General features: G+C 43.6%; 1 pseudogene; it reads right to left on the bottom strand.

Moving 5' to 3' along the window:
- The window catches only part of LOC138674561 (uncharacterized), a 65,240-nt pseudogene extending 53,266 nt beyond the window's left edge, over positions 1–11,974 (bottom strand).
- Positions 11,975–12,916: the final 942 nt, after the last annotated feature.

The following is a 12,916-nucleotide window of genomic DNA, read 5'->3' as shown; positions in this document are numbered from 1 at the left end:
TGTTCAAGTCTAATGTTTTTCTTCCCGTCCCCTCTTCTTCTAGTTTAACGCCCTCCTGATGAGTGTAGCGAGTCTTCTGGCGAATGTGTGTTTCCCAGGTTTGTTGAGGTGTAGTCCGTCTCTGGCGAGGAGTCCATCGTACAAGTAATTCACACCGTGGTCCAGGAATCCGAATCCTTGTTGTCTGCACCATCGTCTTAGCCAGTTGTTTGCTTAGTTTACTAGGTGCTAGAGTTCTGACACAATCAAAGTTTTTAGCTGTAGCATAGCTCAACACGCTTACCAAGCCCACAACACAACTCTCTATGTACATTATCTATTGACATTGAGCTGCTGATCAAAGGAGGGGATATGGTCAGACCAATGTTTACACAAGCATAAGTCCAGGCAGTGATTATCTCCTGGTGTTAAGACCTTCATTTTATGGAAACAACAGCACACAGCCTAAAAAGTGACACATCCTTGAAATCTGGGCTGCTACTACATGGTGTCCTCAGATAAAATAGCAAAAACCTGCTGACAGTTTCCCTTTAAAGAGTTGTCTTCTTTAAGTTAAAAGAGTTTTCCCACATACAAAGTAAATATTAATTAACAAATCTTTGAATAATAATAAGTTGCACAATTGAATGTGTTTTTTAAAAAAATGTTCCTGTGCTGAGATGATCTTAGAAATGGGTCTCTGCTGTGCACTGTGTAATGGCTGTGACTTACCGTACAGGAACATGGTCTGATCATACCAGAGGTCCTGGGCACGGGAGGACACAAAATAGTATATGTAGGGGTCACAGAGACTACCTTGACGCCAAACACCTCCCGGTTAAGTGATTACTTTATTGGACTTTGATTAACAAAATGTGTTTACCTTAATATCAAAGAAAAGGAAATCTGTGTCCAGTGCTGACATGCGGGAAGGTCCTTCACTCATGTGCTGAAAGGTTGGTATCTGAAGCCTTCTCTGAATCTCTGTTCCGGAAATATCCAATATGTTGCAGAGCAAAAAGTAGTATAGGAGACGCTGTCCCGGCCGGTGACTAGCGTACTCCCCCAGAGCTTGGTAACTGCCGTGCACAGGCAGTGGCGGCCGCGCCCCCTGAGGAAGCGGTATTCACCAGACGCGAAACGCGCGTTGGGGTAGCCACACAAGGACCAGGACAGGACCTGCCACATCTACTATGGGTAATACAACCTGGATTGTACTGTTTTAAATTTACCATCTTGAGCGCATGATCGGCCGGGTGGCATAGCTGTTATTAAACATTCTCTGTCATTGCACACATTTACTCTGATGGACAGTCTGAATGCCATGGCCAATTAGTAGCTCAGCACTTGCTATTATAGCACATTAGCTGCATGTTACATATAGGTATACCGGGCAGAGTTCTGATCTATGATCTTTGTTTTTTTTATGTATCCACGGAATTATCACATAATATTACATAAGTGGTACGTTTTTAAATGTTAATGTTGTTGTACAGTTGTATAAATTATCAATAAATATAGTTTATGATTGAACATACGTAATTTTGGCTATTTTTGGACTCTTGGTTCTCCTTTATATATGATTATGATTTGAGTCGCCAGCATTTATCTTTGGTATTTTTTGCTGATGTTTTGTTTATATATATGATAGTAACGCAGGTAGCTCCGAAAATGTGGCAGCTTACTTCTTGGGCAGATGCCCTCATGTCTGGTGTGAAACAGACAAGGGATTCCTAAAGATAGTCAAGCCGGACATGGAGGATGCTGCAATACCTTGCAGGACGGAACGTCCTGAGAACACACCGCAGGGAAAAGCACAGGGAAATTGAAGGATACATCCTGTGTGGAACCTAAGATTGATGCTGTAACTGAAATGGACGTGCTGCGTATGAAAACAAGTAAAGTTCTATGTTTAAAGTTGGAACCGGACTCTGTCTTTTTATGTACTAAATCAGATGAAGAAGTTTTCCTGCAACTCAGGGAGGACCCTGAGAACCAGGCAAGTGAGTCAGTGGGACTGTATTTATGTAATGCGGGTGGGCAGGGCACCCTTAAGCAGACACCTGTGAGGGTCATGACTACGACCCTGGCTGACCCTCACACTTAGCATAGTTAGCAGGATCTTGCAGTCTTGCAATGCGGGGATGCCATGAAGAAAGAAGATGCTGTTATTCCAGAAGTGACTAATGTATTGGATGTAACTGAAACTTTGGATGTGACCGACCCTGTGCTTGTGACTAAGATGGCGGCCTTAAAGATGGTAGATAATGGTACCAAAGAGGAGAATGACCACTGTGATGTAAGCCTTTGTGGGCGTGCTGAATCAGAGATGGCACGAAAATCTGTCAGGCGACATCCCCCCGGGCTGCCTATGGTTGGCGTGCCAGAGAAGGAAAAAGACCCGCCCTTTACCACCTGATGCCGAGAAATGGGTGGAGTGGCTGGAAGTGACCCTACCCTGGAATGGGTGGGACCCAGAAGAAAACCTTGTGTGCAGTTGCTCACATCATCACGTACCAGAGGAGGAGAATTTTGGACTGACCGATTCTCTGTACTTGCCGCTGATAAGTGGATGCCATTTAAAAAATATTACTCCTTTGCAAAAGCTGTGCCTGTTGCACCAGATCAATGAAAAAGAAAAAGCGGGACTATTCCGCATCCCTGTGGGCAAAGGAGCCCTGAAGCACTAAAGTCGGGTGCAGTGTATCCGGTAGGGGCCACGGTTGTGCGTTTTTTTCCCCCATTGAACTGTGTATTTCTCCTGCAGGATGGCAGGACTTTGCCTTTGCGAAGTAATAAGCCCTTGAACTGAGGGACAGACCATGTGCAGTTGTGACAAAAGACTGCTTCATTAACAGGCAGAGCACAAATGGTAGAAGGGCAGTGTTCTGCACAAAGGAAGAGGTGGAAAACCTCAAAAGACTGAGGACCTAACGGACAGGTCCAGTTAACACGCTATGGACAGCGTGGAAGTTAATAATGGACAGCTTCTATGCTCGGGTCCTATGGACGGATGGGACCGGGCTCTAATGTACTGCAGGTGTTACCTGGGGGACTGTGAACTAGGCACCTGTTACCTATTTCAAGAGAAAGAACTCTTATGTGACGTTGAAAGGACTCTGCTCAAGTTGAGCTAGTAAATCTGCCTCGTTCATATGTTTTTTTTCTCCCTCCATGGAGTACTGTAATGTAAATATATTAAAGTTTTGAAGTGTTTTATGGTCGGGGACAACCATTTTTAAAGAAAGGACAGAGACTCCTTTGACCACAAACACATCCCGGTTAAGTGACTGCTTTATTGATCTGTAAGTATTGTCATGTATACCTGAAGTTAACATAGGAGAGGCCAGCTGTGGCTATGATAGGAAGATTTCCTGATTTGAGTTCAAAATAGCCAGGGAGCCCATGCAGGATGGCTGGACTCTGTAACCTTTAAGGAAAATAGTCTAGCCATTCAGGGGCCTATAGTCGCCAGCATTAGAGACAGCAACAGTGATAACAGATAGCAGCGGTGACAGCAGTGGTGAGAGCAGAGGCTACTGCAGGAGTCTCAGCAGGACAGAAACGCAGGTTGCTCCAACAATGTGGCAGCTTACTACTTGGGCAGATGCCCTCATGTCTGGAACGAAACGGACAAGGGAGTCCTAAAGGTATTCAAGCCAGACAGGGCGGATGCTGCGATACAGTGTGGAACAGAACGTCCCGGAAACACACTAAAGGATGCAGGGAAAAGCACAAGGAAATTGAAGGATACAGGCTGTATGGAACCTAAGGTTGATGCTGAAACTGAAATGGACGTGCTGCATATGAAAACAAGTAAAGTTCTATGTTTAAAGTTGGAACCGGACTCTGTCTTTTTATGTACTGAATCAGTCGAAGAAGTTTTCTTGCAACTCAAGGAGGACCCTGAGAACCTGGCAAGTGAGTCAGTGGGATTGTATATATGTGATGCGCGTGGTCAGGGCGTGCATAAGCAGACACCTGTGCGGGCCATGACTACGGCCCTGGCTGAAACTCACATATAATCATTTTTCTGAGGCAAAACATGTCACTTCCTTTTTTTAAATCATGTTTTACCTCAAAGAAAAAATGAGCTGTGAACCCATGCTCTGCAATCACTATACTCCTTCCCCCTGCATAAGAGATGCAGTATTATCAGACCATGTTCCTGTATGGTCAGACACAGCCATTACACAGTACACAGAGGGGCACATTTATAAGGTTATCTCAGCACAGGGACATTTTTTTAAAACACATCCAATTGTGGTAATTATTATAATTCAAAGATCTATTGATTAAAATATTGATTAGGATTGACTTGTTTGTGGGAAAACCCCTTTAATGTTCATCTCTGGTTGCTATAAGAAAAACAAACTGCGCCATACTCACTTTCTTCTAGTCCACCGGCATGTCTCTGCCGCTGCTCCTGGGGACTGGCATTGGCTGCAGCACTGATGTCATGTCGATAGCATGCCAGCAAATCAATAAACTCAGTGGCTATGCCAGTGTAGACAGATCGTGCCACTTATAGCCACTGGCAAATTTTTTTTTAGGTCAGTATGTTTTTGGGTTGTGCTTGAGCTTTCTTTTATTTATTTATTTATTTATTTATTTTTACCATTTTTGCCATGCTTTCCAAAATTCAACATGCTGTGATTTTTTTCTCCAACATTTTTTCTCCATTAACCTTGAATATAGCAGGAAAATCACCTGGTTGAACAGTTACAAAATAAAAAAAAATGCCAATAGAAATGCTTGTACATATTTTTTGCAAGTATACAAAAATATATAATGTATTTATACAGGAATACTTTAAAAATATAAACCAAGATTCCAGAAAGATTAAGTAGGGTGTATTCATGCTTTAATTCTGCACTGAATTCAAGTACCTATGTTCTAGGAACTCTGCTCCTGCTCAATAAACTACCACATAGAAGAAATATAGTGTTAACCCCTATGATTATTGGAAAATGAAAAGGATTGTGATATTGTAGAGTGCGGGTAAGTACCTAAGGGAAATCTGCTCGTAAATGAAAAAACTATAGCATTAGTCACTTACATGATAGATAATTGGGACTGACAGATTGATGGTTAGATCAGATATACTGGAGACAGTTCAGAACAAAGCAATGTAATGTACAGTATATGTGTAAGAAGTCCACAGACATTAGATATTTCATCATGATCTACTGAACACTCTAATTTCTAAGGGACTTTTTGACCATTTGAGAGAATGAAATGGAAATGTTGGTGCCTTTTCCTTAGATTGTGTGTGGCAGCTGCTCTTCTCAGTAAGATAATTTCAGTATTCTAAAAATGTGCTTCAAGATATGCTAATAAAATCTATATGTTATTTGATTCAGATCTTTCCTTCACTCCCCACATCCGATCACTCAACTGCTCATGTCACCAAGACCTCAAAAAACACCTCTAGAACCAGACCTTTTCTTACCTTTGACTCGGCAAAAGCTCTTACTGTAGCTTTTATTCATTCTCATCTGGACTACTGCAATTATTTACTAATTGTTCTTCCTCTTGCTAAATTCTCCCCTCTCCAATCCATCCCGAATGCAGCAGCCAGGATCATATTCCTTGCCAACCGCTACACCGATGCCTCTACCCTATGCAAGTCATTGTACTGGTTGCCCATCCAATACAGACTTCAGTATAAATGTGACAAGTAGAATCTGTATTGATCAATTAAAATAATCCAGCAACTAGAAGGGTTAAAGTGGTTACAAGAGTCAGGAAGTGGTTAGCACAGCCCCAGGTGATTCTTTTAAGGTTGTAGTGCACAGGGATCTGTAGGAAGAAGCAATGTCAGAGAAAGTCTTCTGTCAGACTGATCTAAGGGTACCGACACACAGTGGCATTTTGATCGCTTCGTGACGATTCGTGACGTTCCAGCGATATCCTTATGATCTCGCTGTGTCTGACACGCTCCTGCGATCAGGGACCCCGCTGAGAATCGTACGTCGTAGCAGATCGTTTGAAACTTTCTTTCGTCGTCTAGTGTCCCGCTGTGGCAGCATAATCGCATGGTGTAACAAAGGTGTGCACGATATTGTATACGATGTGCGCATAGTAACCAACAGCTTCTACATCGCAAATACGTCGTGAAGTTATCGCTCCAGCGTCGTGCATTGCGAAGTGTGACCGCAATCTACGACGCTGGAGCGATATTGGAGCGATGCTGGAGCGTCACGGATCGTGCCGTCGTAGCAACCAAAGTGCCACTGTGAGACGGTACCTTAAGATAAGCTGCAAAGACCAGTTCTTTCAAGAAAGTATCTGCCAAGACAGCCAGGAGCGATTGTTCCATCTAGATAAGAGTGTGAGAGAGGCAACACCGGACTCATCCCCCCTTCACCTCACTACATGGTGAAAGTACACTGCTACTCTGTGTAAAGACACTGTGAGTGAAGAGAAATTGTCTCTGAAGAGACTTTCATATATGTTTGCTGGAAGCATTGTATGAAGAGAAATGTTATTGTGTAATGGAAAGAAGCATGATTACAACCTTGTAACCAACCTCTGCCAGGAAGCTGTTACTTCACATGACTATGGAAGATTATTGTTAATGGTCGCCCAGAGTAAAATCTCTTCAAGATTCCAAAGAACTCATGATCCTTTGTCCTGCTTCCATATACTGAGTGGCGGACATACAACATAAACTTATCACTCTCACCCACAAAGCGCTCCATGGTTCAACACCTCCCTACATCTTCTCCATTATCTCAGTCTACTACCTTATTCATGCCCTCCATTCTGCTAATGAGTTAAAATTAAAATCCTCAATAATCTGAACCTCCCATTTCCATCTCCAAGACTTTTCGCGTGCTGCTCCAATTCTTTGGAATGCACTACACAGAACAATTTGATTAATTCCAATACAATACCCATATATGTAAGTGTGGCCTAAAAACACATTTCATTAGACTGGCCCATCGCCCCACCTTACTTATCTAACTATCCACATTGAGTCCATACAACATTTTTTTTCAAAATGATGACCCCAGTAGCATCTGTTCACACCCTCCATGCACTTAATTGCCCTCTGTGTCTGTACTGTACTCATACTGACTGGCGACTAGTTCATGCAGTGTTAAGTGTATACCCCATTTAGTATCTTATGGCTGCATTGTACAATATAAGCACATTTTACCATTTACCTTTTGTGTCTCCCCTATGTCGTCATAGATTGTAAGCTTGGCGAGCAGGACCCTCCCTCACTCCATTTAATATCTGAGTTGTGCTTATTCTGTAATGTCTTTATTGTCTGTACAAGTCATGTCTAAAATTGTAAAGTGTTGCGGAATACATTGGTGTGAAGTAATTATACCCCTCTACTCCCCCTCAGGGCTTATCCAGAATATTGTGCTCAGTTCTGGGCGCCACATTTTAAATAAGATATTGAAAAACTGGAGCAAGTTCAGAGAAGAGCTACCAGGATGGTGAGCAGACTGTAAAGTTTGTCCTACGAAGAATGGTTACAAGATCTGGGGATGTTTAGCTTGCAAAAAAGAAAGCTAAGAGGAGACTTAATAGCTGTCTACAAATATCTGAAGGGCTGTCACAGTGTAAAGGGATCATACTTATTCTCATTTGCACAAGGAAACAAGAGAAGCAATGGGATGAAACTGAAAGGAAGAAGATACAGATGAGATATTAGAAAAAACTTTTTGACGGTGAAGGTGATAAATGAATGGAACAGGCGGCAGGAGAGGTGGAGAGTTCTTCTTCCATGGAAGTCTTCAAACAGAGGCTGGACAGACATCTGTCTGAGGTGGTTTAGTGAATCCTGCATTGAGCATGGGGTTCGACCAGATGACCCAGGAGGTCCCTTCTAAATCTAACATTCTGTGGTTCTATGATATGTTTGTGCTATAAAAAATGAAAATTATTATTATATTATTATTAGTATTATCTGATATGTCAACTAATGTCATATGGAGAGGTCATTGGTCATCATAGCTAAACTCAGAACTTAAAATGTAAAAAATGACTATTGTTTTATTCAAGTTAATGTACAGCAGTATTTCATAGTATATTCTTTATAAGGGTTGGATCTGTATGGTGCACACAATAAGGCTAAATCCTTTGCTTTCTTTCACACATAGAGAATAAATAAATTCTGACTGCGTGGAGCTGGCACTAGGGGAGTTAACTGCGTATAGATTGATATCACTAGTATTGAACTCAATCAGAGTTGTAATGCTGTTTAGCGCTTGGAGCCCCCTCACCATGGGACCAGTGTGGCCACCTTCTGAAGACGATAAACCACTTACCGTATGTATTTTCCTTGTCTGGTAATCCAAGTAGACACAAAAGGAGATTGATTGTGGAGGTAACCTACAAAATACTGACAGATAATTATATGATGTCTGTATTTACTTGCTTGTTAGTTTCCACTAAAACAGATAGTGAAAAGAACAAAAGATTCAGTCCGCTATGCAAAATAAAAACTATGAATATGAGGCTTTTAGTTTACGTTTTATCTTGCTGCAGGTCATTGCATTGCACTGGTAGCTGGCACTCTTTAGTCCTGCACCAAAGCTTAGTTTAGGGACTAGGTTGCTGTGAAGTGGCAAGAAAACTTCTGCAGTTTCATCACAATGTATACTAAAAATCTTATCTTTATTTTTGAAACATGTAAGGGTACGTTCACACTAGCATTGCGCCGCCCTGCGTCGGCGACGCAACGCGCGACGCATCGAAAAACGCGCGCAAACGCGCGCAAAAACGCGCGCGTTTTGCGATGCGTGCGTCGTTTTTGACCAAAATCGGACGCACAGAAAATGCAACTTGTAGCGTTTTCGTGCGTCCGACGCCAGCGTCGGAAACGATGCACACGGCGAAAAACGCAAACAAAAAGACGCACGCGTCCCCTATGTTAAACATAGGGGCGCGTCGCCGCTGCGTCGCCGCTGCGTCGCCGACGCAACAGCGGCGCAACGCTAATGTGAACTTAGCCTTATATGTAGTTTACTTAGTAGCAATAGACCTATTACTTCTCCTGGATCCAGAGTGCCAACAGAGAATTCAGGTAGTTGGCATGTGTCGCTACTCCAGCCAGTGACCACTTTGCTTATTTTGTGTCTTCTAGCACATTCAGCTCTGCAATGCTGCCACAGTGTACCTCCTGACATACACAACTATGTTTCTGTGCTTTGCTACATTGCTGGTCTCTTCTTCAAAGCCATTGTGTCTTCTGACATACCCAGCTGTGCTACATTCATAGACTATGCTTTATTGACAATGTGTGTCTCCTGAAATATCCAGTTCTGCAGCATTGCTGGGTTCAGCTATGTTGTTACAAAACTATATACCTCCAGACTTACCCAGCTATGCCATATTGCCTTATAGTGAGTGCCTCATGACATGCCCAGCACTGCTACTTCAGAGGACACTGCTATTTGCTACATTGTGACTGTGTGCCTCCTGACCTACCCAGCTCTGTTCCATGCAGGGTCCTGCTACAGCTCCACTGTTTGCTTCTTGACATTCTCAACGCTGCTACTTCACTGGACTCTGATTCATCACATTACAGAGTCTCCTGATCTCTTCAGTTCCATGATTGCTCTACTTCTCCAGTTGCCATCCAGTCTCTACCGCCTCTGTAATTCCACCCTGCTGCACCCACATCATCAGTCTGTGCTATATTCCAACTGCTCTTCTGGACAGATGGCTTTGAAGATCCACCACACCAGGTGAGACAAAATCCCTATAAAGTATTGTATGTATCAACCGGCAGAAACTACAGCTCTCACTTAGATGTAAAATATTATGTAGACTAGACGAAAACGAGCAATTGTGAGAACATGAAATTTGTATTAGCTGGCCAGACTTTTTTCTATCATTTAAGTTTAACACAAATGTTTCAGTGAATGAAATCTTGACAAAACAAAGGAACCAGGTTTTGTTTTTTTTCAGCCAGTTTTAAGGACTGTGGTTACCTTAAGCCACGTTCACAAGTTCAGTATTTGGTCAGTATCTTACCTCAGTATTTGGTCAGTATCTTACCTCAGTACTTGGTCAGTATTTTACATTTGTATTTGTAAGTCAAAACCAGGAGTGGATGATAAATACAGAAGTGGTGCATATGTTTCTATTGTACTCTTCCTCTGATTGTTCCACTCCTGAGTAGTGTTGAGCGATACCTTCCGATATTTGAAAGTATCGGAGTAGACCCCGTTACACCGCCCCCTGCGGCTATTGTATTGTATGTCTGGCCTGCTTTTTCTATTGGCCTGCCCTGTGTATCTGTGTTATATATTCTGTGTGCTGTAAATAAAGGGTGTTCTTAGACTGGAAATACGTGGAGAAGCAGTCAGCTTTTATATGCTCTCATGTAATCAAGAAATTCCTGCTAGCGTCCTTCATTCAGAATCTAGCAAAGCAAAGTGGACCTCCTGAAACACGGGGGGTACTAAAAGAGGTACTCCAGCACAGTAGACCCCGTTACACTGGTGGCAGACAGCGGGATGCAATATCCCTTCTACAGGAGGAAAGGAATGAATGGAAGGCTACTTCCAGAAGTTAAAGAGGACTACATTAAAAGATCTGGTGGAAGCCCAAGGATTAATCGGCAGCAACAAAACAAAAGCGGATTTGATAGCAGCCATCATGGAACACGACAGTGCAGCGCCCCCCAATGTGAACGTGGAGGACACTGAATTCCAGAGGGAGGTAAAGAACAGACTGGCGTACTATGGCCCAAACCCTGCAGTAGAGATCATACGAGAGGTGATGGCTGATGTGCGTACTGATCTGAAGGAAGAGATGGCCGAGCGGACCAGGATAGAGCTAACCAAGATGGAGATGGCAGAGCGGACCAAAGGGAAGCTGGCCAAGATGGAGATGGCAGAGCGGAGAGAGGAGAGTCAGCGAGCAAGGGGAGCTCTGGCCTCCGCCCAGGTACCTTCAACAGGCAACCTACAACAGATCAGGAGTATACTCTCATAAATAAAAGTATAGAAAAATAGAACCTTAAGTCTGAAAATGATAGTAGCAAAAGTGAATATTTATTTAACAAAGGCTCATTAGTAATACAAAGCGGCTAAAAGCCCAAAAATACAAGCACATGATGAGAGGACAAGGGAAGAAACACATAAAACAACAAACAGCCAAAGGAGGTTCATCCCTATATGTTGGTACTGAGAGTTTAAGATATATAAGACAGGCATCCCACAGTCCAAAAGTAATTACATGGGGAGCCCATATTGGCAAGTACCGTTACTAGTATGACTAGAATGCCCTCACTCATAAGACCTAACATACCAAGTGCTTACCCATTTGGGGGAGAGAGAGACCTCGGTGGGCTGAAAGAAAAGGCCTTCCTCAAGAGTCATTGGCCGCCTGTCCCGAAGCCATTCCTGTGTCTCTGGGTTTAGTCCATTAAAGAATCGTTCTAACAAGAAGAGCTGGAGGACGTCCTCTTTAGTGGTTGCTTGGCTCCCTTGTACCCACTGTAGCAGTGACCGCCGTAATTTACAGGCCCATTCAGCGTGAGTATCGGTTACTCATTTTATAAGTCCGCGGAACTTTTGGCGATATGCCTCTGGTGTCAGCACATACCGGGCCAAGATCACTTCTTTGATCTGCTCATAGTCCATACAGTCCTCATCGGGTACCGTGCGATAGGCGTCCGCTGCCTGGCCTGTCAGCTTGCTGGCCAGAATCTGAACCCGTTCCTCCGGCTTCACTTGATGAAGGGTACACTGCCGCTCAAAGTCCTGCAGAAAGCCATCAATGTCTTCCTCTGCCTCCCCAACTGTCGGAAGGCATTATACTGGATCTTTTTGTGGCTTACGGTTGAAGGTACCTGTGCGGAGGCTAGAGCTCCCCTTGCTCGCTGACTCTTCTCTCTCCGCTCTGCCATCTCCATCTTGGCCAGCTCCACTTTGGTCCGCTCTGCCATCTCCATCTTGGTTAGCTCTATCCTGGTCCGCTCGGCCATCTCTTCCTTCCGATCAGTACGTACATCAGCCATCATCTCTCGTATGATCTCTACTGCAGGGTTTGGGCCATAGAACGCCAGTCTGTTCTTTACCTCCCTCTGGAATTCAGTGTCCTCCACGTTCACATTGGGGGGTGCTGCACTGTCGTGTTCCATGATGGCTGCTATCAAATCCGCTTTTGTTTTGTTGCTGGTGATTAACCCTTGGGCTTCCACCAGATCTTTTAGTGTAGTCCTCTTTAACTTCTGGAAGTAGTCTTCCATTCATTCCTTTCCTCCTGTAGAAGGGATATCACATCCCACTGCTGCCACCAGTGTAACGGGGTCTATTGTGCTGGAGTACCTCTTTCAGTACCCCCCGTGTTTCAGGAGGTCCACTCTGCTTTTGCTAGATTCTGAATGAAGGACGCTGGCAGGAATTTCTTGATTACATGAGAGCATATAAAAGCTGACTGCTTCTCCACGTATTTCCAGTCTAAGAACACCCTTTATTTACAGCACACAGAATATATAACACAGATACACAGGGCAGGCCAATAGAAAAAGCAGGCCAGACATACATTACAATAGCCACAGGGGGTCGGAGCCTGCCGATATTTACTGTGGGAATTACAAAGGTGGGGGGAGGTCAGAAAGAGAATATCTTATCCAGGGGCGCAGCCTGTGGACTGATGCATTTCACATCGAAACTATTATACATACATATACTGCATAACATTCTTGGTGCTGGGGGGTTCTGTAACAATCGGTATCGGATGGTATCGGCCGATATTTTTTGGATATCGGATATCGCCGATACCGATACCCGATACCAATGCAAGTCAATGGGACACAAATATCGGAAGGTATCCTGGATGGTTCCCAGGGTCTGAAGGAGAGGAAACTCTCTTTCAGGCCCTGGGATCCATATTAATGTAAAAATAAAGAATAAAAATAAAAAATATGGATATACGCACCCTCGGACGGCCCCTGGCTGTC

The sequence above is a fragment of the Ranitomeya imitator genome, chromosome 4 (assembly GCF_032444005.1).
Source record: "Ranitomeya imitator isolate aRanImi1 chromosome 4, aRanImi1.pri, whole genome shotgun sequence".
NCBI classification, from domain to species: Eukaryota; Metazoa; Chordata; class Amphibia; order Anura; family Dendrobatidae; genus Ranitomeya; species Ranitomeya imitator.
This window is presented reverse-complemented; position numbering and strand designations above follow the sequence as displayed.